This window comes from Perissodus microlepis, chromosome 22, assembly GCF_051167445.1.
Source record: "Perissodus microlepis isolate ML-2025 ecotype Zambia chromosome 22, ASM5116744v1, whole genome shotgun sequence".
In the NCBI taxonomy this organism is placed as follows: Eukaryota; Metazoa; Chordata; class Actinopteri; order Cichliformes; family Cichlidae; genus Perissodus; species Perissodus microlepis.
This window is the reverse complement of record NC_140481.1, coordinates 22,308,874-22,335,459: the sequence shown is the minus strand read 5'-3', so window position 1 is coordinate 22,335,459 and position 26,586 is coordinate 22,308,874. Positions and strand designations below refer to the sequence as shown.

Sequence of the window (26,586 nt, the reverse complement as noted above, 5' to 3'; positions counted from 1 at the left end):
AAATATGAAATAATACATCAGCTTTGGGTTGTGAGGAATCATGCAACGTGTTGCAATACTGCTAACTGTGCAGCCAAATCCAGGCTAAGCTCGCATGACATCTGGCCCTGCTGACACTCACATATTCCACTTAAACGCAATAAAGAAATGTAGCAAACCTACTGGTTCTAAGCATGTGCAGGTATTAGTGCATTCAATGTATTATGACAATTTAATAAGTAGCATGGTGGATATATTCAGAATAGCTTGAATGGCATCTTCTGGGTGTTTCTTTTTAGTGGTCAGGTAAAAAAATCAAGAGAAACAGCAAAAGAACAGCTGTGTATTATACAACAATGTTTTCAGTGTAGTGCCCAGGGGCTACTGCAAGCTAGGTACGAAAGCACAGCTGGTGCTGGGGTGAGCCCGAGGTAACAGAAAGCCCGTTGAGATCTACAGTAGAACAGCTGGAAACAGCCCCACCAGCCAATCAGTCACTGCCTGTGCCAGGCAAGCCACCAAACTATGCCTCCATCTATATTTCTCTTCCACCAGTCAGTCAGTCTCTCTTAATTAAGCATTAAGCTACATTGTGCTGCCCTTAGTTCTAATCATATATGCTACAGGCAAATTAGCATATACTCTTTCAAATGAACCGAATAACATTCAATCCATCTTTCCAACGTGCAGGTAGCAACAGTCCACTCTAATCACGCAAACAGCCAGGTCTGATCTGTTTCACACTCGTGTCTTTCAACCTTTCATTCAAAAGGCGCTGGGATCATCACGAGTTAATTCCACTACACAGAGGCATGGTCTAAGTTAATAACAGAATGTGCACTGAAACATTTTAATGACATTTACATGGTTATTGTTGCATCAGTAAAAGGTAAAACTTGCAGTGTTTCATTTTAAAGTCTTATAAACAACAAAAAGAAAAATATTCATCTATTATGTACGATTCATTTTAAATGTGCATGTGTGATACAATAAATTATAAATTAATTTCCTTCTGATTTGTAAGAGCAGCCTCCCTTGTCAGGTTAGATCAATAATGTGAGCAGTGGAGGAGCTTTAAGCACCATCATGTAAAAAGGCAGTAATAATCTGTGTCATGGTCTACAATCTAATAATGAGGAAGGTGGCTGAATCTGTTCTGAATAACAACAGCAATTTTCCAAGACACGTGCGCATAAAAATGTATGAAATGAAATCAATAAATACATTTTTTTAAGGTGTGGATCTGCCAAGTCCGGGCTCATAAATGTTAAAATTGGCAACAAGACAAGAAGAAGAAGAAGAAGAAGAATAAAAACTGAGGGCAAATGACTTTTTGATATGAACTATGTGAAAAGGGAAAGACCATCTCTGAATTGAGGAGGGGGCCTATGGGTACATCTTTCGCCATCCTACAATGCTGTGATTGCAACCATTGCCCTACTGTCTGTGAATGATACTCATAGCCACATTGGTCAGTGGTCTTTGATCAATAATCAATGGTCATTCATCAATGGGCTTTAATCAGAGGTTATTGATCAATGGTCATGACAATTTGTATATTAATGATCAAGGAACTTACCTCACATTTGCACAATAACTGAAACCAGTTATTGTGCAAATGTGCTGTTTATAAGGTTGGGGAAACCTGCAGTCAGCTGAGACTGTAGAAGTCACATGGATGAGTGACGAAATGTTTCTCCCGCTGAAAACGCTACGTCCAGATCAACCTTTTGGAATTTCCTTTAAAATTTAGTTTAACCTCCTAAGACCTGAACTCTTCCACGGCATGCATTTTTAATTTCTCTTTGATATTTGGGCTGATTGTGGCCCGAGGAATGTAAAAACAAAGAATTACCAGATTTTTTTTTTTACTTTATTTTTGTTTTTAAGAAAAATAAGAGCCACATATGAGGATATTCGTTTAAAATGTTGATAGAACAGTAGCAGTATAATGTCCTTGTAAGTGGATATCAGGTCCTTGTAGAGCAAAATTGAGTATTTTGGTCTAAATAACCCAAAATGTGATGTCCGCATATGTGGACGCCAGGTCCTAGGAGATTAATATGGTTTTATTTGGAAAAACAGCTGACTTGGCCTCAAAAAAGTTTTAAAAAAAGTGAATTCTCAGTTACATATTTCATATGCACATGCAGTACTGTAAACAGCAACTTCAGCACAGAAGTCTGTCATCTTCTCAGCTGGGGGTTGTGGAGTTACTTCAGTTGCAGGCTGCGTAAACACTGTCTTTGAGAGTCTTCACAGACTCTACAGGCAACACTCTCTCACTTTGTCCTGTTTTGCTTTCTGCTGATGATGGAGGAAGAGGTTAAGGAAGAGGAAAGGAAGTGTCTCCACCAGTCTCTTGCCTCCATCTTTCTATCCGTCAGTGGACAGGACTGGTCCCTCCCCTGATTAATTAGCTGTCTTATCTGACAGGACATGTTTGATCTGATGAAAACCTCTGGGAGAAAGCCAGCGCCCGAAACCACAGCTTTTTCTCCTTTACCCAGGAAACTCGATTACCTAACTAAACTCCACCTCCTTATTCTACAAGTGTGTCACATTTGGGTGCTTTGGAGCATGTGAGAGAAAAAGCTCGCAAGAGTTTGTATAACACGGGATTTGGCAGTGAATGGAGCTTAATTAAATCTGTCTGTAAAAATCTACTGTACACGTGTCACTCTCTTGCTAAGTCCCTTCAGTGTGTGCACCCTTGCAGCTGCGCCTTCCTTTGAATTTCATTGGTTACGTGAGCTGATGTTTTTCAGGATTATGTCAAATAGGCTTCGTATTCCGATGCAGAAAGGAGGTCCGGATCAAAGAGTTAACTGACTTACTCCCTCATTGAGCTAAGCCAATGATAAGACAGTTTGTGCGCGCACACTTGAATGAAAGCACTTTCTCCTATAAGCACGAGACCGCGGTGAAAGAGTGAGGACAGAATGTGATGCGGTAATTTGTGTGCGTGGGCTAAAAGTAGAGGGCTCCGTTTGCAAGGGGGGTGGGGGATTATCGCGGGGGAGGCCTCGTCTACGCACGGCCGCCTCGCTAAGTTTTCTCTTTGATGACGTTCCGCATCACAAAGCCCTAAATACCCAGATGAGAAGGTTATGGAGAGGAGTGGAAACTGGAGTATTTTGACGGGAGGTGAGATGGGCTGGCCCATTCCTCAAGGAGATTTAATTTCCTTTAATGTCAGCCTTTGCACATGCTCCGCTGTCACGCTATGAATGAAACGGTAATTGAGGTGTGTGTGCGCTTGCGTGCACCTGTGTGTAGCCCATCTAGGAGTAATTATGTGTGTTTGTTCCATTTAATGTAGACTATATTACTGTACACTCGTGTATGCGTTTATGTATCTTTCAGCTCTGTGTGTGTTTCAAGTCGTGTAAGCGAGCCTCCTTCTTCTGCGTGTCGATGGTTGAATGTCTCTCTCGCCATTGACCAGCATTGTGGAAGGTTAATGGAAAGGCTCCAGGCTGCACTGGGGCTTTGATGAGCATAATTCCTTCACCTTGCCACCAGGAGGACAGGAGGAATCCAACTGTGCGTGTGACAGAAAGGGAGAATGGCGGGACGGGGGTGGGGGAAATGCGGTGGGGGGTGCGACATGTCATTTCCTGCTGACGGATGGGCCCCTCGCTAGAGCTGACAGCCCTGTAGAAGTTATTTCATTTCGACACCCTGCTCTGTTTACCTCACTGTAATTTCTGAGAACATTACCATTCTACGTGGAAGGGAGAGTATTAGACAGGAAGAGAAAAGAAAGCGAGGATCTGGGTTAAACAGAAAATAGGAGTTGCAGATCACGTGCAAAAGGTTAAGGAATGAAAGGGTACGGAAAGCTGATGAGAAAGAGAGATGGAGGCAGCTGACATGACAGGCAGATATGGCACATTAAAGGAAGCCCTTGTTGCCTTTTGACAACGCTGGAGGGAGAAGAAACGTCGAGTGTTAGAAGTCTCTCGTTCTGCCTATAGGGCTCTCAGGGCTGTATCCATTTAACTGTTAAACATTAGAAAGATAGATATGTGACTTGACTCGGGGCACCGCATCCAAATCCAGGTTGAGACTCGGAGTCGCCTTCAGTCTCTTTCCAACAATCCTTTCTCTCCCTGATTTACCTTGCACCCACATCTTTTCATTCCCTTTTCCTTTAAATCACTTTACTAACCTTCTTCCTTTTCTCTTTCAGTAATGAGAGTTTCCTAACTTTGTACACCAAGCGTTGTCCGTCCTTGCTTCCATGGCGTCTCTCCTGTCGTCCTCTATCCATTTTTCTTGCTCAAGAGTAAAGAGCTCTATGTATAATTGGTACTATAGGGCTTTTTGGATGCTCCTCTGAGCTCAGCTACACACTCTACAAGCGTATATGTGCTTGGGTATACGTGTGTATAAGGTTGTCAATCCTTGCTACAACAAACACACAATACACTTCCCTCAGGTATGCCACTCTGGCTTGTTGTGTGACTAACCAGCAGCCTGAAGGAGCACAATTAAAGCCACAGACAATGGTTTATGTGTTGACTGGTTGGAGAAAACTGCAAGGAAGCAATAGTTGTTGTGTTTCTGCTGTTGTGAGGATGTGTGGCTGACAAGTTTGCAGATGCCAGAGGGAGTGTTCCTGTTCTCTTGTATATAGGTTGAGGCTCTGTACTCAGATCTTGCTGTGGGAGCCTGAGTCTGCAGAATGCATTCAAAAGACAAGCTGGCCAACCAAGAAGAAGGAAGGAGCAGAATGGGGAGTTAGAGAGAGAAGAAGCCTATGAGCACATCAACTCACTTCAAAAGATTTGAGCTTAATTTGCGAAGAGCTGGAGAATTCAGAGACAAAACAGTAGCTACACTACAAAGGACCTATCATTCTGTCAGCTGGCTAGTCAGCTGGTCAGACAACAGCAGGCAAAGTCAGCTGGGCAGCTTGCTGCACTTTGATGAGTGCTTCCCAACATTGCCTGTTTCTACTCTCAAGTGGATGGTTTGGATCATTTTACTTCATTCTGTACAGGCTATTGTCAAATGCTTCCTCAATACTCTGTAGTGATTCTGTCTATTATGAAAGACCTTCTGTGACACCAGACTTCAAACCCGGTCCAGATCCAAGACTATATATCCCTATCGCAGTCTTTCAGTGCTTCTGCAGTCATTTAAAGAGCACGTAGCTGTTAGCACAGCCAGGCTGCAAGTGTACAAAAGGTTTCATGGTCAGCTTCTGATGTGAGAATTCGAATTTACTTGTTTATTTTTGCCAGTCAAACAAATAGCAGCTACTTATTTTTTCAGCGCCGCAAAAAAACGTCAGATTCAAAGTTTGGCCTCTACAACGGCTCCATGTATTCATCAAAGTCCGATTTCACAGACAGATGGCGAAACTTTGCAGGCAGGAAGTGTTTCGCTCGATCTGATACGCATCTTTACAAACAAGCGGACATATGCAAACACACCTTACATTTCAAAATATGCATAAATGCCTCCAACGTAGACAGGCTTAATCACAGAACAGCATGTTACAATGCCAAAAAAAGAGATAACAAGAGCACAAGCTGGTAATGCGTGAGGTCCTTCGGCTGCTCATTGAAGGACTGATGAAATCCATATTTCTGATTCAAACCTTCTGTTAGAAACAAAGGGCTGTGAAGAGCTACGAGGCAAAGAATTTGTGCCATCACTCAGGGCAGCCTATACAATCCAATTACCACATTATGTGTGAACAAACAGCCCGAAACACCTGTCACTTAAACATGGCTTTAATAGTTCTGCAGTAAATGGGCACTAGCAGAGGTTTAAGCTAAAGTCTGCAATCATACTATGTAGGCATATAGTTGCCAGTTCTTTAGCAGCTGTATTAAAACTACTTTATTATTTCTCTTATAGATAACATCTTTCTGCTAATTCATAACTGAATCGGCTTAGTGGGCAGCACTGCTGTAATCACTTTGGCGTGTGCACCTGTAGGCTTGATTGTGATTAAGAAAGCAGCGAAAACAAAACAAAACAACACCAATCTCCTCGCTTAACACTGCATATAATGACGGCTACACCCACGCACGCACCGAGTCCTTACTTTCTTTCCTTTTTTTTGGATTATAGGTCTCAATGTGTTTGTTTTTTTGTTGTTGTTTTGAAATACAGCCAAACATACTTGTTATCAGCAGTGAAAGAAAATATTAAAGATTAAGAAGACAGCACATATGATTGGTTTAAAACATTAATTATCAGCTTATTTCTAAAACTCGAGTGCAGGGAAATGAGAATCAGAGAGGAATTAATTCAAACTGCTGTATGCAACTATATCCAAGAATAAGTGAGCAGATGTAATAATTAGTAGAACATCAGTAACTCATTAGTAACACCATCATCTGCATTTCATCGCACATAAGATGATGTTGTTTGTAATCTAGAGATACATCAACTCTTTTTAGTGTTTTGGATGCATTTCAGTGTGAGTGGGAGTATCCCATTAAAGCTTTGTCTACAGCAGAAGGAGCAGGAATATGGCACCGCAAATCATGTGACAGGTGGTAAAAACTAAAAAAATTACTGACTCAATCTTTTTCTTCCGGATACTCATTCCTCTATCTCTGCGTAAACTTTCTTTGGAATTGCTACAAGTAAGGTCACTTCTGCATTTTAAATTCTTTATACCTCACTCCATTAAACCCATTGGATTCACTTCAAATGTAGGAAAACAGACAACACTGACCAAAGGTCCTAAGCCACCACACATTTCTTTCACATTTCCTGTACTAAAACCATTGGATTTTTCTTTAACATAGCCTCAACTTTCATAGGGAAGCTTTCTTGTAATCTTCAGGAATATTTATCCAGGCTTTTTGAAGGACATTCAAATCTCTTCTTTGGATGCTGGTTGCCTTTTGTTCTGTTCTCTGTAAAGAAGATCCCACACTGCTTCAGAAATGTTGAGGTCTGAGCCATGACTGATATTATTCTGCTGTGTGTTTTTTTTATCCAGGTATGCTTTTATTGCATTGCATTTGGGATCATTGTCATGCTGAAAAATTAAGCCAATCAGATGCTTTTCCAGATTTCTTAATTGTGTAATTGCATCAGTTTTGACTAGGTCCCGAACACGAGAGGCTGAAAAGCAGTCCCAAATCCTGACAGAGCCTCCACCGTGTTTTACAGACAGCTATATAACCTTACTATTTCACCTTTTTCATGACCTCCATTAAAGAAAAACGTTTAAATGTGGATTTGTCATTGTTCATCACTCCATAAGACCTGTTGTTTTTGGTTCAGTTTGGCATACTTCAGCCTTTTCTCCCTGTTTCTTCTCTCTAAAAATGACTTCTTGACAGTCATCTTTCCACTGAGACCGTTTCAGTTTCTAGTTTATCATTTTATGTCTGTCAAACTGTGTTATTTTTGGCATTTTTTGTAGATTCGACTAACAAAATGGGAACAAATTGTTACAATTAGCAGCCTGTTGCAAAAACGCATAAAATGCCTAAAGATACAATTTAAAATGTGATTTTATCAAGTTTTCTGTTAAGTTTAGACACAATACTGGTTCATTCCTTGAGTTAGATGCCTTTTTATGCTAGAATGAAAAGCAAAATATAAGGAAATGAGGGGTGGCTCAACAGTACTGCACAATACTGCATGACCAGAGTGGTTAGGAACCCTAACCCCAGGCCAGAGGGTCCTAAATACCAAACTGGTGGCCTTTTCTGACTGCGGTGGCAACTGAACAACAGAATTTTGAAATGTGAAAAAATATATATTTAAAGTTGTCAGTGCATCTAAAAAAAAAAAAAAAAAAAAGCAACATTAAATGGTAGCGCTCTCACTATAATGCTTGGTACATGTGTAGAATGTATCTCCAAGTGCTGCATATGTTGGATCAAAGATATTTTATCTTTACATGCCAAAAGATTATTTCCTTCTCCTTCTTCTTCTCTGTTGACTTTCTGCTTCTCTAAGCTGTAGTCATGCTCACTGTAAGCTACCAGTCTGATCAATTACTTTCTTTGCTCGCATAAGGATACACATGATTGATCAGTCTTAGTAGCTGCAACAGGATTATCCACTCACTAACAGATTGTGGCTAACAAAATGCCCATTAATTAACCTCTCAATATCATTGTCACAGCAAAAAGTAATTTGAAGTTTGGAGCAGGGCACAAAGTTGTTTTTTTAAGATTATGTATTTTACTAGATGAAAATGATTTTAAAAAAGAGCAGAATATGAAGCTCAGGTGCAAAAGATTAGAGGTTCACTTTGCTCATGCGGTGTTCCATTTGGCTGGAATACAATGTTACCTGATTAAATAAAAATCTTACAAATTACCATACGTTGCTGCAGAGCACACCTTAATACATCACATTATTCAGCCACAGAATTTTTCCCATGAGTGCAATCCAAGCCAATGACAACTAAGTGTGTCCTAGTACCCAGAGGCACTGAGGTGTTTAGTTTGGTTTTAAGGCCTACACTCATTCACTCACATAATTACACACAATGCTATTGCACAGCTCTGCATCTCATAAGCGCAACGTCTCTCTCACACGCACACGCGCACACACACACACACACGCGCGTACGCATGAGCCTACACGGGATTTTTAGACACAAGCACACAAACACACACACTGTCAATCTTTGTCCCATTACTGCTTATGGAAAATGGCTTTCCAGCTACTCTGCATTATTCTGAGATGATAGATGCTGCGTAAGGGAACAAAAGTGGGTGATACATTATTGAGCCTTTGAGAATGCTAACACAGTGTGGTGGGACTTTGTTTTACTCATTCTCTCAACCTGATCTGCTCTCTGCTGGTGTAGCTGGTAAAATATTCATCCAACATAAGGCACAGTGAGCGCTGTGGCACAAAAGGGACTTTTGGTATATCTTTCTATGTGCTATTTACTGCACCAATGCAAACAAGTGCAAACATTAAAGGTCAAATTCACTTGCTACCATAACACACAAAATTAATCCAAATTACTGAGAAGTTAAAGTGTAGTGTACTTTAAACAGCAGCATCTTTTTAACCCTAAACTGTGTATGACAGTTAAATAATAAGGTTCAGTGATTTTTTTAATAATAATTTTGGACAAAAACTATTTACCGGTCGATCTACATTCCTACCCTCACCTATGGTCACGAGCTGTGGATAGTGTAGGAAAGAACGAGATTGCGAATACAAGCGAAATGGGCTTCCTCCGAAGGGTGGCTGGCCTCTCCCTTAGGGTGATAGGGTGAAAAGTTCAGCCATCCGGGAGGGGCTCAGAGTAGAGCCGCCGCTCCTCCACATTGAAAGGAGCCAGCTGAGGTGGTTTGGGTATTTGATAAGGATGCATCCTGGGCGTCTCCTAAGTGAGGTATTCTGGGCATGTCCCATTGGGAGGAGGCCCCGGGCCGAGCCAGGACACACTGGAGAGATTATATCTCTCTGCTGGCCTGGGAATGCCTTGGTGTTCCCTTGGATAAGCTGGACAAATATTTGTCATTTTCGTTGATTCAACTAAACAAACTGGAACAAATGCTCTGTTTTTGCAACAGGCTGCTAGTAAGTGCCTGCAATATAAAATTGGTTCTTTGCAAAGACAGCTCGGCTGGACCCCTTGAGTTAGGAGCCTTTTTACGCTTGAATGATTCACATTTCAATGTTAGGTACCATGAGTGGACTGAAAATCAGTGAAAATATATCAGAAAAACTTTAAAATACCTTCAAAAATCCTGGAGAATTAATATTATTATTATTATTATTATTATTATTTTTAAAAAGGAATCACCAGTTTTATTCTTTGATATTTCCAAGCATCCAGTCCAGTAAGTCTCATAATACATCGAGTTTGACTTCCCACGAAACAATTTGACATTCAGTGACACCTGTTAGGATGCCTGGGTTGTTGACCCAGGGTTTTTGAGTTTATTATATTATTAATTATAAATTCTAGTCTTTGGTTTCTTTGTTAGAGTTCTGTCTTTTGGTTCATGTCTCTGTCTCCCCTGTCAGCTGTATCCCCTTGTCTAGTTCGCGTCTCTGTGTATCCTTAGTTGCTATATCCCCGTGTCCAGTCAGTGTCTGTGTCTGCCCTGGTCCCACGTCTCTGTTCCCTCTGTAGTGCCTGCATGTGAGTCTGTGTCTTTTGTTCAGTCTGTGTTTTGTGTTTCCTGTTTTACTTTGAAGGTCTCTGTCTCATCTCAGTGTGTTCAGTTTACGCTTCCTTGTCTCGTCAGTTCTGATTTGCCCCAGCTGTGTTTTCCTCCTGTTACCCATTCCCTGATTGCTCCCTCTGTGTATTTAAGCCCTGTGTTTCTTTGTGTCTGGGTCACGATCTACCGTTTACCTAGCTGTGTGTTCTGTCAGTCCTCCGGTTTAAGTTTATTTTGATTTTTTCCAGTTATGTTATATTTGAGTTTAACATTAAAGCTGTTTTGAGTTCACGTTTGTCTCCGGAGTCTGCACCTTGGGTCCTATTCCTGTCTGCACACAGCCGTCACATAACAACACCCTTTCAATGAAGATGCTGCGTCATGGTTGCTAAAATAAATACATTTTAAAAAATGACTGCTGTGCTGATATCCAGGACGTTACCTGGCCGTCTGCTGGATGTCCTTCATTAGCGTCTGCTGGATGTCCTTCCTGCTCTACCCAATAAGGGGGAGCTTGTTTACAAGATTTTTTGTATATGATCCTTTGTCAATTAGAAGAAAACAAATGCCTAGCAAATAGGATTGTACACATAACCTTGTCAATGCTCACATTGATTCTCATCCTGTTTCAGTCAGCTGGCCTTCACGGTATGAGACACACTTCCTTTGATAAGAGGCAGGGGGATGATTGTTTGGCACTGGGGCAATGCAGACGCCTGCACAAATATGTCTTTAGTTAAAAAATAAAAGTGCATATCGTATGACTGCATGATCAGAACCATTTCACACAAAAACTGCCATCCAAAAGGACTGCACTGCACTCACTTGCATTCTTCTTTGCAATAATATTAGTAACATTTATTGGTTTGTAAAAACAAAGCCTACAAAGGGTTACAGTTTTGGTGTCTGCCCATAACTATTTTTACTCATCAACGCGGCGACACTGTCTCAACAACAGCTTGAAGGCTTTTATCTGCTTTGCAGATGCGTGGTCGAGAGATCAAACCTTTACTTTGCAAAACAGACATAACACCACTAAATTACGTCTGCCATCAATGTCATGGCTCATACATTTTGATGCTGGGTTAATGTGAATTTAAATGGGTCGATATGCGCTTCACCCGCTTAATCATGACCCCCTGATTTGATTTTGTATCTCCCTCGGTGAGCTAATATTCCAGAGATTAAAATTTCATGTGGAGCTCATATCAAAAATCCATTATTAACATGGAAGACGGGCACGTTGGGCCTTACCCTCCGCCAAAAGGAGACAAAACTCATGCACACACAAGTGAGCAGGCACACATACATGCAAAGTTACTTTTTTTTTTTTTTTTTTTTTTTACTCTGTTCCCTCAAGACTTCATGACAAATTCGCCCGTTCTTTGTAGAAATATTGAGGATTTTCCCTGTAAGCTGCGGTTATGTCCTCGGTCGTGCTCCCTCAGCAACATTCACAAATGCCTTTCCGGTTTCGTAATATATTTTCATCACCGTAACCTTCGTATTTTTCCATTACGGTGTTTGCAACAACAGCTCATTGTGTTGTGGCCATGGTAAATGCATTTTTCCGTCTTATGCATCATTCATGATATCATTTCTGAGATTGAATTCCTCCTGGCTGACATCATGAGGAGGCAGCGAGCGGTGCTGAAGGTTTTTGGTTTTTCAGTAGAATGAGGAAAAGGTGTAAGAGTGTGCGTATGTGTGAGGTAAAAGAAAAACTGTAAACTGTTTGATTTTCTCTACATGCGCGAGGTCGTCTGTTCGCACAAGCGGTGCATCTTTTCACGTTATTCCCACTTCAGTCTCGTTTGTCTATTATCATTCTTTTGAAAATGTTTAACCTTTTGGATTAATTCACAGTTTCCTTTCAATCTCTTGATGATTTAGTGAGGGCTGGGATAAAACAGAAAAGCTGCTTGAAAAGAAAGTTCTTCTATCTTTTGTTTGGGTGCAGTGATTTCATTAAGAGGCAAGGGGGACAAGCATTTAACCGCTGTTGGCTTCCTACTTGTGAATACAGGTCAATTAGCCACCTCACACTCAGCAATTCCATTCATTTAAGCCCAAGTGTTTTCACTATTAAATGTGAAAAAGAATCGTTTTTATTCTTGAGTGAATTTAAAATGTTTGAACAATTAAAAAATAATAACATCAACAAATAATTTGAAAGACAAAATAGAAAGATCCATTTATTTTGTTTCTCGGGACTGTGAAAATCCAGATTTATTATGGTCAGTGAGGCTGGACAGCCACAAACTTGGAAAAGCTCTCCCTATAGCCAAATGTGATCCAGATGAGTGCTTCCAAAACAGGGGTTTGTGTGCCACAAAGGGAAGTCCTGCAAAGAAGTATGAACAAGGACAGCACAGCTTATGTGAAAAAATAGGAATTTGGGAATAATTCAATATAAGTCAATATGTCCACACAAATTTGCATTCAGGTGAAAAAGGACCAAATACACATAGATGTGAGTCTGATCTCACATTCATCTATGTTCACAAAAGCTGAAGCAATGAACAAAAGATAATCAAAACGTTAGCAATGACAACTAAATGTAGCAGATAAATGTCTGGAAATAATCTGCTTTTGCCATTAAATTAACCAAATGTACTGGAAAAAAGGAGAAGCATTGACAGTGTAATTATAACTAACTTTCATGTATGTCACAGATCCACCCCAGGGGCTTGTCTGCAATGAAACATTCTTTAATAACTCCACAAAGACATTGCTTCTGTGGATGACCACAGTCCTGGGCTGTTATAGCGTGCGGAGGAGCACTAAACCAAAAAATAAAATGAAATAAATAAATGCTGGAAAACCATACCTCTGGGTCCCTAAGATCACAGCAAAAACTGCACGCTGACCTTTGCACTTAAACACTTTAAATAATCCCATGTGTCTCCAACAAGCCACAGCCTCCTCCCCACTTCACAGGGGCTCTCTCATTTGACACACGCTGCTCTCGTGGTGTGTGTTCCTCAAAGAGCTGCCCATGATGGGGTTTACCGCATCATAAAATTGTCATATATGTTGACTCCAGGGTACATGGGTGAAATGAGCCGTGGTAGTGGATCTTAAGCGACTTCAACAGGCTGCACATGTCTGTGTGAGCAATGTGTTCGCCAGACTAGCTCTGTTAGAGGGTCAAAATTTACAGACTGTGAGGAATGTACGGTCACACGAATGCGCTTCGGCACGTATCGATGACTTGCTCTTCAGCTCGCAAACACAAAGCACTTGTGCAGGAGTGCACGTGGCTCTTTTTCGCTCTCGTTTAAAAAAGCGGCACAATGCAATATGTTGACAAGTCAGATTCAGTGTTAAGATGACAGCTAGGATGTGTGAGCCTTTCAGGAGAGTGGTATAGCATCATCAGAAAGCAGGAGAGTGACAATCTCTATGTTTCCCTCCACACTATATCACCTGCTCTCCAAATGGAGGCACAATGCAATTTTCACTTATGAATCTACTGCAAAGCAAATAGCATACGCTGTTTGCCTACTCCACAAACACACCCTGAATTACTACCCTGGGTCATGGACTCATTTGTTATTCCTTAATGTGCCACTACTCACTGGGGAACACTAAGGCTGCTATGTGAAACTACACGGCGATGTGAGCATCATATGTCTAACTGCAGCAGAAATACTTTGCCTTAGCTCTGTCACATCTGTACAAAGAAATGAAAACACAGTGGAGGCGAGAGCCACAGAAATATTGAAATATATATTAAAGAATTATTTCTCAATGGAAAACAGCAACAACAAAAGTAATAAAAAAGCAATAATGGAAGTGTTGTGCGAAGAAAGCCACTCAGAACAAATCAACATTTATGTGACATCAGTCAGGTTCAGTCATGGAGCTGATGCAATGATTTTCAATTACAAAACACTGATCTGGAGTTTTACTTACATTTCAGACCCACAACCAAGAGTCTTGAAAGCTGCACTGATTTGCTCATTAATTCCTGTTTTAATACCCTTTTTTGTCAAAGTCTGTGACTTTTCAACATGTTATTTGAGACATATTAACAGAGGTGAAAGCTAGTCTTAATTTGTATATAATTATATCTAGAAATACATTTTTTGTCTCTCTGGTCAAACCTTATTAATCAATTTTGAAATAACCATGGCAGGGGTTGAAAACTACTCTAAAATCTCGTAGCTTTACCAAAAAATGGAAGCTGCTGTAGATGCAAAGACGGCACCAATTCCATATGGATTTAGATTGGAATGTCCTAAAAGCTCCTGTAGGTGTTGATTAGTTGGCCCAAATCATTTATCCATATACAATCTAAAGGCCAGTTGTAAGAAAGCTGTGAATAAATACCATTTACTTGTTTAATTTCAACCATCTGTCATGCAGAAGTACTCTACTAGTGGTTCTGATGACATATAGGGAAAAGGAGTCAGACAGATGTTTGAACTTCGTGATTGGATATAGAGGAGAAAAAAGGGACGGCTTAACATGATGCTCAGGAATAAGATAATTGTGTAATTCAATATTATGTACGTACTTTTCATTCATTAATGGCTCTTTTTTCATGAATTGATAAAATAATATAAAACTGACATGTTCCAGGCTTTAAAAAAACACTGCTGCACAAAAAAGACAAAAAAAGGGGAAAAAATGTTTTTATTTCCCTCTGTTGACCCATCAAAAACAGTATAGTTAGCTTCCAAACCCAAACCCAATCCTTGGTGTGTATTTCAGTCAGAGCATCATTAGCAGTGGATGACCTATATAGAAGGGACCGCTGCTTGTTACAGTCTAATTATCACCCTAAATGCCCCGGAAGAAGGGTGGTACAGCGGGAGATAATGTGTTTGTTATGGACACTAATGATACAGTGGAAGCAAACTAACGACCCACCCTGGGTGTCCCACTGAGTTCAATGGCTTTATCATTCCCTTTCTATGAAAAACTTGGAAAAGTCTCTTCTTAACAGCTTCCCTTTTCCTGGAGATGGAGAGAGGAACACGCTGAGGGCAGGAAGTATGAGGGGAAACTACCGGCTGGTGAAACTATGAAGCGAGGAGGTATAATAAGTTCTGCAAAAATAAAAAAAAACAAGCGTTAACACTAAAAGTGCAGTGGTAACACAACACTGTGTGACAAATTCTGAAGTCATGCATGAAATTTGTGACTTCAGCCAACTTAAAGTTGGTAAGCTGGTAACTCCACCCATACAGCTGAGTATTTAATATGAAAACACAGTAAATTAACAAATGTAAAGGCACAGAAAAACAACAACAACAACAACAACAACAAGAGACTCTTAAGACTCTGTACATGGACACAGATGACATGGACACACATAAAAATGGAAGAGGATTAGCTCCTAGTTATTCCAAAGAGGGAGTATTTGTTTTGTAAGCCAGCAGTATGAAAATGTCTAGACAGATGTCATGAGTCTTGGCAGGAGAGACAGGAACATCAGTGTCCGCAAAACAGCATGATGGAGGGAGAGAGCTCAAGACTGGAGAAAGAGGACGGGAAGCGGCAAGGAGGAGCATCCTGTAAGGAGGAAGAGGTCCTCACGAGTTGAGACTTACTGACTGACTTTATATAAACATCAGGCACCTGATGTCAACAGCTTCATGTCTCCAGAAAATTAAGTGTCACCCGTCTCCCTTCAGGTCTGAGCATTTCCATAAACACTCCATCTTTTATCAGCGCCATTCTAGACGACATAATTGTGGTCAGTGCCATTATCACCACAGCCGTCACGATCGAGAGCCTTGGTCTCAAGCGCGCGAGACCAAAATAAAAACAAACGCAAGCCGTAAGAAGGCGATGCTAAGGCCCATTGCACATGACTACACAATGAACACGTCAAGATTAAGCAGAAAATACCAGCCTTCTTTAGAAACCCTTCCACAAACCATCTTGGCTCATCAGTCTGTTATCTCGGCAATCCTTAATGAGCTCTTGATTTAACAGCATCTGCATCATAACATGGCCCGCTGTTTGATGTCACAGCTGTCAAATGAAACTTTCATCTTCGCATAATGACAGGCAAAAGCATATAGTATATGTTTGCACTTGTTTATATGCATATGAAGTTGTTGTTTTTTTAATACTTCATTTGTGTCAAATAAAAGAAAATGCAAATCAGCAGTTTATTCCATGGTGTATGGCATTTAGGGCAATGGGTGGAGGGATGGTATTTACAGAGGAGAGCAGAACAGAGGTATAGACACACACAGAGGCGCAAAGGGAGTCAAAGTCAGAAAGAAATGTATTTACCATTGCCAAACAGGTCTTTAAAAACAGGGCAGTCCGGTGCCCTGGCATCTCCTCCTGGGCACTTGGCTTTGAAAACCACATCGTGGCCCACTGCATTATGAGGAAAAATAGTGCCTGAGAGGTGTCGTTCTGTGTAAGGTCATCACAGATTACTATGGGAGTTTCCAGGTGTCAAACATGGCTTCAGAGACTGCGGACGGATTCGTTATATGACATACTCTTACAAGACAAACTGAGTGGACGAATGCCCATCGCGTCATAGAGTGATTAGCAGCACCCATGTCCTTCCATTAGCCTGACCTTGTTCAGACTGTGTGGTGCGATTACACGGTCAGTCACTATCATGTGTTTTCACTATTACCAGCTACAGTGAGTGTTTGTGAAACCTTCGCAGCTGTTGCTGTGATGCTGTAAGGACTCTTTGTTGTTAGTTACTGTTGTTGTTGTTGCCGTTCGAGTGACCTTAAGGCTGCCTGGCTCTCTGCTCTCTAAAGTGTGAAGGCTCGCCATGTTCTGCTTGCTTTCTTTGCTCCTCTGTCTCGCTTGCTGCCTCTCTCGCCCCTCTCACTCACAACCCTGGCTGCTATAATTAGAGTAATTGGAATCAGATGATGCTGGCTTAATTGGAAAGGAATGCAGACGGGGCTATGGGGCTTTTCCGCACGGGAAAATCAGCTGGAAGAGAGAACACGAGACGGTAAGGATGCATGGCGGAGGACGAGGTGTGCAGTCACGCATTTGGCTGCTCCGGCTTTAATAAAACTGCTGGTATTCTGTTGTAAACACACAAACAAATTGAAATGCTCAATGCCGTTTGAATAGCGTTGCATGTTGGCAATACTGGAAGCGTGATGCGAAGTAAGGCAATACATGTGAAGTGAGTTTGGCATTACAGGAGCATGATTTATACACAGTAATGAGTGAAAGCTGAAATTCAATCTCCTCATCTGAAAGCAGCTTGGGCTTTGGGCAGAGCAATGCACAAACATTTCATAGTGAGGGTTAGGGGGCCACAGGGCGATAATGATACATATTGCATGATGAAAGTTGGATATACACTTGCCAACAAAGGGCCAGAATATTAAAGGTTAGAATCTGTCGGTAAGAGGGCAACTTTCATTTAAACTGCGCCAGAAGCAAATTCGTCTTCCAAGTTGAAAGAAACTGTTGGAGAGACAGTGAAAGAGAATGAGAGCAGGGGAGAGAGGCAGGAAAGGAGGCGAGGGTGGTTTCATTCTGTTGAAAGTCACAGTTGAAAGTCAGCCTGATTGTTTGCTGTTTGTGCGCTGTGGCCACTGATGCGTGGGAAGAGTGCTAGACTCCCTGCAGGCACTGGCAGCTTAATGAAGGAATGAGACACACTCCCACTTCAAGAGCTGGGACTTCCTCATTTACACCAAACACCAAATGCTGCAGTTGGCCTCCTTATCAAAAGGGGGCAGTGTGGTATATTATGTGCCTGTTCTCTCTCTCTCTCTCTCTGTGTGTGTGTGTGGTGTTTGTTTATCTAGTTAAAGAGCTGCAATTGCAAGAAGTCAAGAGAGGTTGATTCAATTATCTTGACAATCCCACTGTCTCTGCACAAATCATTTTCTACCACTGAAGTTTGCACCCCTTGTCTAGCGAGCCTAATAGAGAGGCTTGTTTGTCAGGTTCAAGCTCTCTACACTGGCTACATCTCATTACCCTTAACATGGGGGTGGCAACCAGGGAAAGCTTGTAGAATACTATAAGCATGCCTCCGTCTCTCTGTGTCTCACACTCGTTCTAGCCGTCCACGTGGGATTTAAATGTGTGTATGCAGCTCTTTTGTTTTGCCTGCCGCTTGCTGCCGGACTGCTCTGAGCCTTTGTCTTCCTTCGATGCTCCCCAGATCTCAGTTCGTTACAGAGCGTAATTAGCGTGGCGCGAGCAGGCTCCCCAGTCGACACACAAAACTCATTAAATTCCACTAGCCTGCTTTTCGCTGGCACACTCTCCTCGCCCCATATTAATCTTCCTTCCAACCCAAACTTTAATTCTCGGAGAAAATGTTTATGGGAGGAATAACTGCTTCCGCCCTCACACGCAATAACACTGTGCCTGTTTATTGTGTTGGGGTTTTTTTCCCCCCACTTTAAGTCAGCACTGTTTTGTAATGCTGGGATCCAAGGTCAGGTCTAATGAGTGTCTGGCTAATCAGATGCAAGGTGCCACAGTGCCTCCCTGATGCGTACAGCAGGTCAGATATGAGACCAGTGCACTCTCCCTGCCTTTGTCTCTCTCTCCGTGTGTGCCTGCCCGCATCTCCAGACAATGACCAGACTCATTTCCAGACTCCCTCCCATAGTCTCCCTCACTACTAACAGGGCCACACAAACAAGGTCATTGGGACGGCTGTAAGAGAAAGATGTATCATTTACTGGGAGATGGATGACATGATGTCTTTGCAAAAAGCCTTTATTTTGACCAGACGTATTACTGCAGCCCTCCAGTTCTCTTACCCCCTCCCCTCTAATTGAACAAAGAGGCAAAAGACAACTGCCACTTGAGCTGCAAAGGAAATTGCCTCTTCAGTATGGTAAAATAAATAAATAAATAAAATAAAAAGCTTATACAGAGCACCATCATCGACCGACAACCCGGCCTAAGAGGGCTGTAGACAGATTGGACAAATTGGAGATAGACATCCTTGATGACCTATCTGGCTAGTAGTGCAAAGGGCAGTAAAGGCCCTCACACCGCTTCCAATAAAGCTGTCATTTAATACAAAATTCCTTTGAATGGCTATAAAAATAAAACTCAGTTTCTCTTTCAACAGCAGCAATTTTCCTTTTGCATCAAATAGCTTGCTGTTGATCCCTATTGAGCCTTCTATCAGCACCATGAGTAAAAACTATTGAACCTACTGTCCTGAAATAAAAGCCCAGGGACTGAAATATAAATAGGACTGAAGAAATGTCCAGTATGTGACTTGCCTTGTTTGATTAATAATTTCACATTGAAATAGGATTAGAGACTGCAGCTAAAATCATCACAATTCTTGAAAAGAATCCACATGAATGTATTTGCTCAACAAAAGCAGAGCAATCCCCAAAAACAAAGGGCAGAACTAAACCTGCTCTTGAGTGAATTTGGGCTTTTAGGCAGAGGTATATCTGAAAGGGTTATTGCAAAACTGAAATACAGACAAAATTATTATTGTGCTGTATCTCAATAATCTTGTTTTCATAATACATATGCATAATCATAATCATGCAGTATAATTACAAGTATAACAGTATAATTATACCATGCTTAATTGCTTCTTGATCCACACATTACACATACAGATGTGCAAAGATATTTTTGTCAGCAATCATTTAGTAAAAACAAAAAGTGCATCCAGAATGATTTAAAAAAACAAAACAAAAAAAAACTCCATTGGGGGTTGAAACGTATCCCCAGAGCCAGCGTAGTGAAACACAATCCAGAATAGCACAGCATTGTGTGTGGCATGACTTTTTTGGTCTACGTTGGCGCTTTTGAAGTAGAAAGAGTAGTGATAGAGCTCCTCAGATTGACAGCTCCTGCAGGGCTCTGGTGCCGGATGAGCACAGGCAAATCTCCCGTGGGCCCAGCACCTGCCAGCTGCAGCGGGACACGAGCGGGTGACGGTGGGGTATCAGAACCCTTGCAACCTCTCTCAGCCATCCCAGAAAGGGAAACCTCACCAGGGCTGATGGTGAGACAGCTACCACTGGGACTTCCACGCGGCTGCCTAGCATTTAATTTAACCTACTTGATGGGTGACTGGCTGCATTAACTTGACATTTGCTTCTGCACATCATGCCGGTTGGCAGAGGATACCAGCAAATTAGTAGTGTCACAGAGTTTTGCTATGAGTTTAAATAGTGTATATATTAAATTTTTTTTTAATCACATTATCTTTTCATCACCGGGATGATGAGATTTTAATTAGCCATAGATCTATCTGCATCAGGTGCAGTGACCTTGAAAGGGCAGAGGCTGGCGATAAAAAATGGAGTTGAATTAAATAGAACAGAGTGGAGAAGCAAAGAGTAAACACTGCTTAACAACGTGCTCGAAGTACAGCCTATTATTATCTAAGTCTACATCAACTAAGACATCAAAGCAAATATTTGGGGGAAAAAACACAAAGAGAGAGAGAGAAGACCAGACTCGAGGATATGAACTTCCACTGCTTCCATGGCTGCTGTTCCCAAGTCGAGTCTATTCATTCCTGTTAGCAAATTGAAGGTTTTGCTAATGTTTAAAGCAATCCAGGCAGGTAGCAGTCCCCAGTTATGGTAATGGTTTAACCCATCTCATTGAAGGCACACTGGCTGTAATGGCGTCTGAAGAGAACGATTGCAGGGTACAACCCTCCAGGGACTCATTAGCGAAGAGCGGAGCTATTTGAAGAAGGCCGTATATGGGAGAGTGTAGTGAAAAACAGTTTGTGAGTGTGTGTGTGTGTGTGTGTGTGCGCGCGTGTGTTTATTTTTCCTGGACATGTTTTTTTTCATGCTACAGTTTCCAGTCCAAAAAAACAAGTTCCGAACTGCACAAGGGTAGACTGGGACAAACTGGCTGACTGTCCTTGTTCTGGGCAGCAGCGGTTGGCAGAGATGCTAGAAAGCTTAAGTGGCACCACAGGCTGCAGGAGGAACAGAAAGAATGCGATGTGCTGGCAGGGTGCAAAGGAGACACAGTGTGTGGGAGTGGGAGATAGCCATAGGATGCTGTCTTTTAACTCAAACAGAAGCTCACAGCAGGATACTGAGCAGGGCACCATCACAGATGTGCTGGGACTCCATATGCTGACAAGTACATTAGACTGTTTTTTTGTAAAATCACTCGGATCCATGGTGAAACGGTGACCATGTCAGGGAGGCAGCTGTCTGCTTTGACAGGATGAGAAAATTGCAGAACACCTCAGTTACCATCACAATTTGCTCACGCCGGACCAAAAAAATTGGTCAGGTGTTACTGTTATCAGTAGAGTTATCTGCACTGTTACAGATAATGTATAGCTCTGTCATGGTGAAGAAAGAAGTGTTAAGGCAAATGTGTCAATTTTCTGGATGCTTCTACGCTTAAATATGCACAAATAGTAGTTAGTGTCCAGAACATCATGCCTAGAAATGGAAGAATGAGACTCTCCAGATGGACGACTGGGGTCACCCTTAGATGTATCATGAGGACCACAGTCATTTGGTAGGGGCTCAGACTTGACCCACTACTCTTCCATATCAAATGGAAGTAGTGGGAGTTTTTTTGGCTTATGACTAAGATGCCTCTTTGATTCCTCCAATCAAGAAGAGAAGTATAGTCAAGCTAAAGAGATTATGTCTCTTATAACAGCTGGCTTGAGAACTACTCAGTATCCCAATGAAAGAACTGGTGGAAGTCCCATGAGAGAGGGAGGTCTCATCTGCTTTGGTTAGAGTCCTAGGATCCAGAGCTGAGCAAGAGATGGGAAATGAATTGATTCTTGCCTGGAAAGAATGAGAGACACTCCCTTTTCCCCTCCTCGACATGTAACTCCTAAAGATTGTCCACTTGCCTTTATGCACACTATTTTTTTTTAAATGCTGCACATTTATAATATATACATGAGTTAACAGCTCCAGTGGCTTTTAAAACTACTTTAGTTTGAATAGTTCAGCATCAGAAATGGGCTGTAACACGTTACTTGTAACGCGTTACTGTAATCTGATTACTTTTTTCAGGTAATGAGTAAAGTAAGGGATTACTATTGCAAAAACGGTAATTAGATTACCGTTACTTTCCCGTAGGAACGCTGCGTTACTGCGTTACTAAAACCGTGATTTTTTTGCGAGAATGTCTCATGACAGTGACGTAAGCGAGTGCGACGTTCGTGACAACAGCTGTGTGCAGATCAACAGTGCATCATATATCAAGTGCGGGAGAGAGTATGAGCGTGCAGCGTTTAAAGCGTGGAAGTACTGACCTTATTTTGAGTTTGATTCCATAAAAAGTGACAAAAACATTTGTGTCCGTTGTGGGAAGAAAACTTCTTTTTAAAGCGAAAAAACCCCCCTAAACTTCCAAGGAAGCACCGGGAGTGCGCTACCACGTAATGGGAAACTCACAGAGAAACTCGCGGATTCTTCTACTGACCGCTGCGGCACTCCTGCTTTACAGGTGAAAATAGAGCAACAGGACCGCTAGTCTTTGATGTTATTTATTTTCTGCTGTGTTTTACTTGCATCTATTTGAAAGAGTGAGTGTAAACACACACAAAAAAATATTTTATGTGCTGGAATGTGCAGAAAATAAGTTTAAATGTTAAACAAATTTCTTCCAGTCAGCGAATGTTGCATATAATTAAATTTTTGCTTGATGCATAAAGTTAAAACTAATAAAACAAGTTTTATAAAGAGACTTTTCCATTTGATTACATTTTGTATGATGGAATATGCAGAAAAAGTAGAATTGGGCTGAAAGATCTATCGCTTTATCACCTATTCAGGTTGTAAATCGTGTTTTTAAAAAGTAACTAAGTAACTAAGTAATTAATTACTTTTGAAAATAAGTAATCAGTAAAGTAACGGGATTACTTTTTTGGGGGAGTAATAGGTAATTAGTTACTGATTACTTTTTTCAAGTAACTTGACCAACACTGTTCAGCATGCATTAAATTTCTGCCAATAAAATTTTCATATTGTTTTTGCTTTAGCCTGCGTGACAGCATTTCATCAACTGAACTGAACAAAAATATAGACAAAAAATTAAAACGGCATGCACGAATCCATTTTCATCCCTGCTGCCACATGCAATGAAAGAGAAAAAAGTGCCATAGCGTTAGGTGTTCGTTAACTGGAAGATCTCTTCCTTAAAAAAAAAAAAGAAAAGAAAAAGACCCCCAGCATTTACATTCCCCCTAAACCCTTGCCTTTCATGCCAAGCCTGCTTTCAATATCAAAGCTGCTTTTGAGAGCCTCTGGTGGAATGATAACAGAGAGAAGGGGACTTAAGTGAAAATGTAAGATCTTGAAAAGAGGGAGAGATGAGGAGAAGAGAAGAAGAGAGACTGAGGGGGAGGGTGGGAGCCCGGAAGACAGCATATCAATCGCCCCTTTAACTGACATGAGCATTCTGGAGTGAGTTTTTTTTTAAACATGCAGGGAAATGTGAACACAATGCCGAGAGTGTGATAAAACATCATTAAGCATCCATAAAAGAGGCTCAGAATTTTTGGTGACAATAGGATCGTTCTGTCAGATATGGTGAGGATTACACAGCGGCAGGGTGAGATGACTCGTTAAGAAGAAGAAGAAAGCGTCTGGTTTTGGGGTTTTTTTGTCCTTTGAGTGACATGCGCGCTCTTTTACATGGACATGTGTTTGGCTATGTATGCATGTGTGGGTCTGAAGATAAAGTGTGTGTGGTTATATGTTGGAATGTGTGCTAGATGACTGCACCTGGAAACTGTTTGAGACAAACTCAGGCTGTTAGGGATTACTTGACACGGTGCAACGTGCATGCCGATCTGTCTACACGTGTACACATTTGTTTTATGATTGTGTGTGGTCTGCACAACTTCATTTATGCAGGCATATGTTCAGGTATTAAAGAAGACGCACAAATACTATAAAACGGGGACCATAACCTTCACAAAAAAGTAATTTCAGACTGTAAATAAGCCGAAACAATGCCAATATTCCACTGAAGGCCTATTATTTTACATGGGGCCAAACAATAACTGAATGTAAAAGTAAAACAAAATTGTCTTTCATCAACGCAGGCAATAAACATGCATTCTTCTTTCAAAATATAGAGAGAATGCATGTTTATTGCCTAAGTTGATGAAAGACAATTTTGTTTTATTTCTATTAAAAATGTGACTTTGTTCACCAGGGTACTGCTGCACTGTTTGTACCAGCAAATGCAGTCAAAATGCAGAACAGACAACCTCCGTTCAATAAAAGCAACTATGCAGCCACGTGGCCGGGTTTTGTTTTTTTCATGCCGTTTTGTTCCAACTTTGTTCTGCATGTTCCTGTCCACTCAGACCTTGTTTGTTTTCTTCAAGACTGCATCTGCGCCAGCATTCTTGCTCTCTAATTAACCAGGTTCAAATCTCCGTCAAGTTTACAATCTGTACAACACATGACATTCTCTATTCTTAGACTTTTGTGCTGGACAAACAAGAAAAAGTGGAATAAGAGAAAGAAAAGTTGATTATGATTAAGGGAGGAAACACAGCTATCCGTGCACACTTGCATTCAATATTAAAGATCTAGCATGAGTAGAATTACATGAAAGAACTAATTTGCATACTGTCGTCTAAGGTTGTTATAATATTTGTTTGGTCCCCTTGCAGGAGGTACAATAAGACAATGTTAATGTACAGTACTGTGCAAAAGTCTCGAGCCACCCCTCATAAACAGTTACAGAGATTTATTAAAACACACAATCATACATGGAAATACAGTATACAAGGCAAAAACAGATTCTTCTAATAAGAGTTAAAGTCAGTATTTGGTATGACCACCTTTATTACTCAACACAGCTGGCACTCACTCAGACAAGCTTTCTTGTAACTTCTTTAAATAGTCTTCAGCAATACTTCTCTGTTTCTTGAAGGACATTCAAAGCTCTTTATTGGATGTTGGCTGCCTTTTGTTCTGTTCTTTAGCATTTTTTACAGATACAACTAAAGAAATGGTTTCAAGCTCTTGTTGTCTTATTATTGTACACAACACTGGTTCATTAAAAAAAATAAAATCTATTAAATAAAGTAGTGACTTGTTTAAACTGCATGAAATTTTGCATGCGTACTATTTGACCTTTATTTAAGTATAACACTCTGAAGAGGGTTAGTTCCCTTACTAACATGTTACTTTTGTATGTTTGTTACTATGCGACCTCTGTGGCATTTTAGGCATCGGGGGTACCCTGGCTCCCTTCTCATCATCACTCACTCCCACGCTGTAAACATCACCTTCCAGGCTGTGACACTGATGAGGTTAGCTCCCTAACAAACCTGAGAAAGTATGTCACAACAGGAGTCTGTATGTATGCGTGTTTGAACGAGAGAGAGAAAAGCATATATGAATATAATATTTTGAATATAAGCTTTGCACACACGGGGAAAAAATAAGCCTCTCAATACAATAGTTCATTTAAAAAAACAAACCCAGAAAAGAACAATTCTGTGTCAGCACTTAGCGCTTAGATTCCAAAACCCGAAATTTAAAACCAGCAATATGCAGCTCTTTTCCAAACATCAAGCCCCCCCCCTCCAGAGAGTTCTACATAGGACCTCCACACAGATAATGACTTCTCCTGCCTGTTATTTTCTTTTGCCTCTCTGTTCTAACAGTTACTGTGCCAGCAGAGGTAGTTTGACCCTAGCACGGTCCCTGGCTTCCCTGGCTATTTCCTGGAAGGCCCTGGATAACCAGGCAGGTCTGGAGGGCTCCGATGTCAGCGGGCACATAGCCCCACAGGCTTGTGAGATGCTATCTGCAGTTATTTGGAGGCCAATCCGTGAAACCTACCCAGCAGTTCAAAGGGATTTATCTCCTCTTCTTACTCAACTCTCTTCTTGTAATTTTCATTTCTTTCTTTCATACTGTTTGCCGTTCTCGCGTTCACCTTTCTCCTTTATCTGAACCATGCGGATGCTTACTCTAATGCTTGGGGACTTAGGATGTGATTTTAGGCTCAGACTCTTTTCCTCTGCACTACCATGTACTGCTCTCTGAACACACGAGGCAAGAAATGATAACTACTAGAAGCCTGTCAATTGAATTGCGCAAATAACACAAAGTATCAGACACAGTACCTCCTGCAGCAATGCAATGGCAATTTTCTTCTTTTGTATTTCTGACAGGCCATACCCTGAGGAGGGGAGGAAAAAAATGGAGGTTTCCTTTTGGGAGGGAGTTAACGACATGCTGAAGGCTTTTCAGATGGAGGGGAGGCTTGGCATGTGCCACTGTAAACAAGCTGAAATGCTAGGAAGTTCAGTGAGTGAGCGGTGCCCCGAGTAAAGCTGTTCCAAAATGACACACTGCTTTTGATGTGTTGGCCAAGTTTGTATTCTCAACCGCTATGACACATACTAAGTCAGCTGTGCACGAACTAGTCACTCACACAAGAAAACACACGTACGCAAACACACACTGTATGTAATATGAACCTGCAGTGCAGCCACAATAGTGCAGCGCCTCGGTTTTTGTTCACGTAATCCGAAGAATGGACAAAAATGCAC

General features: G+C 41.3%; 1 protein-coding gene across 3 annotated transcripts in view; it reads right to left on the bottom strand.

The window, feature by feature from the left end:
• LOC146363086 (RNA-binding motif, single-stranded-interacting protein 3-like) overlaps positions 1 to 26,586 on the bottom strand; it is a 294,258-nt gene that overhangs the window by 73,029 nt on the left and 194,643 nt on the right. The window lies entirely within an intron of this gene.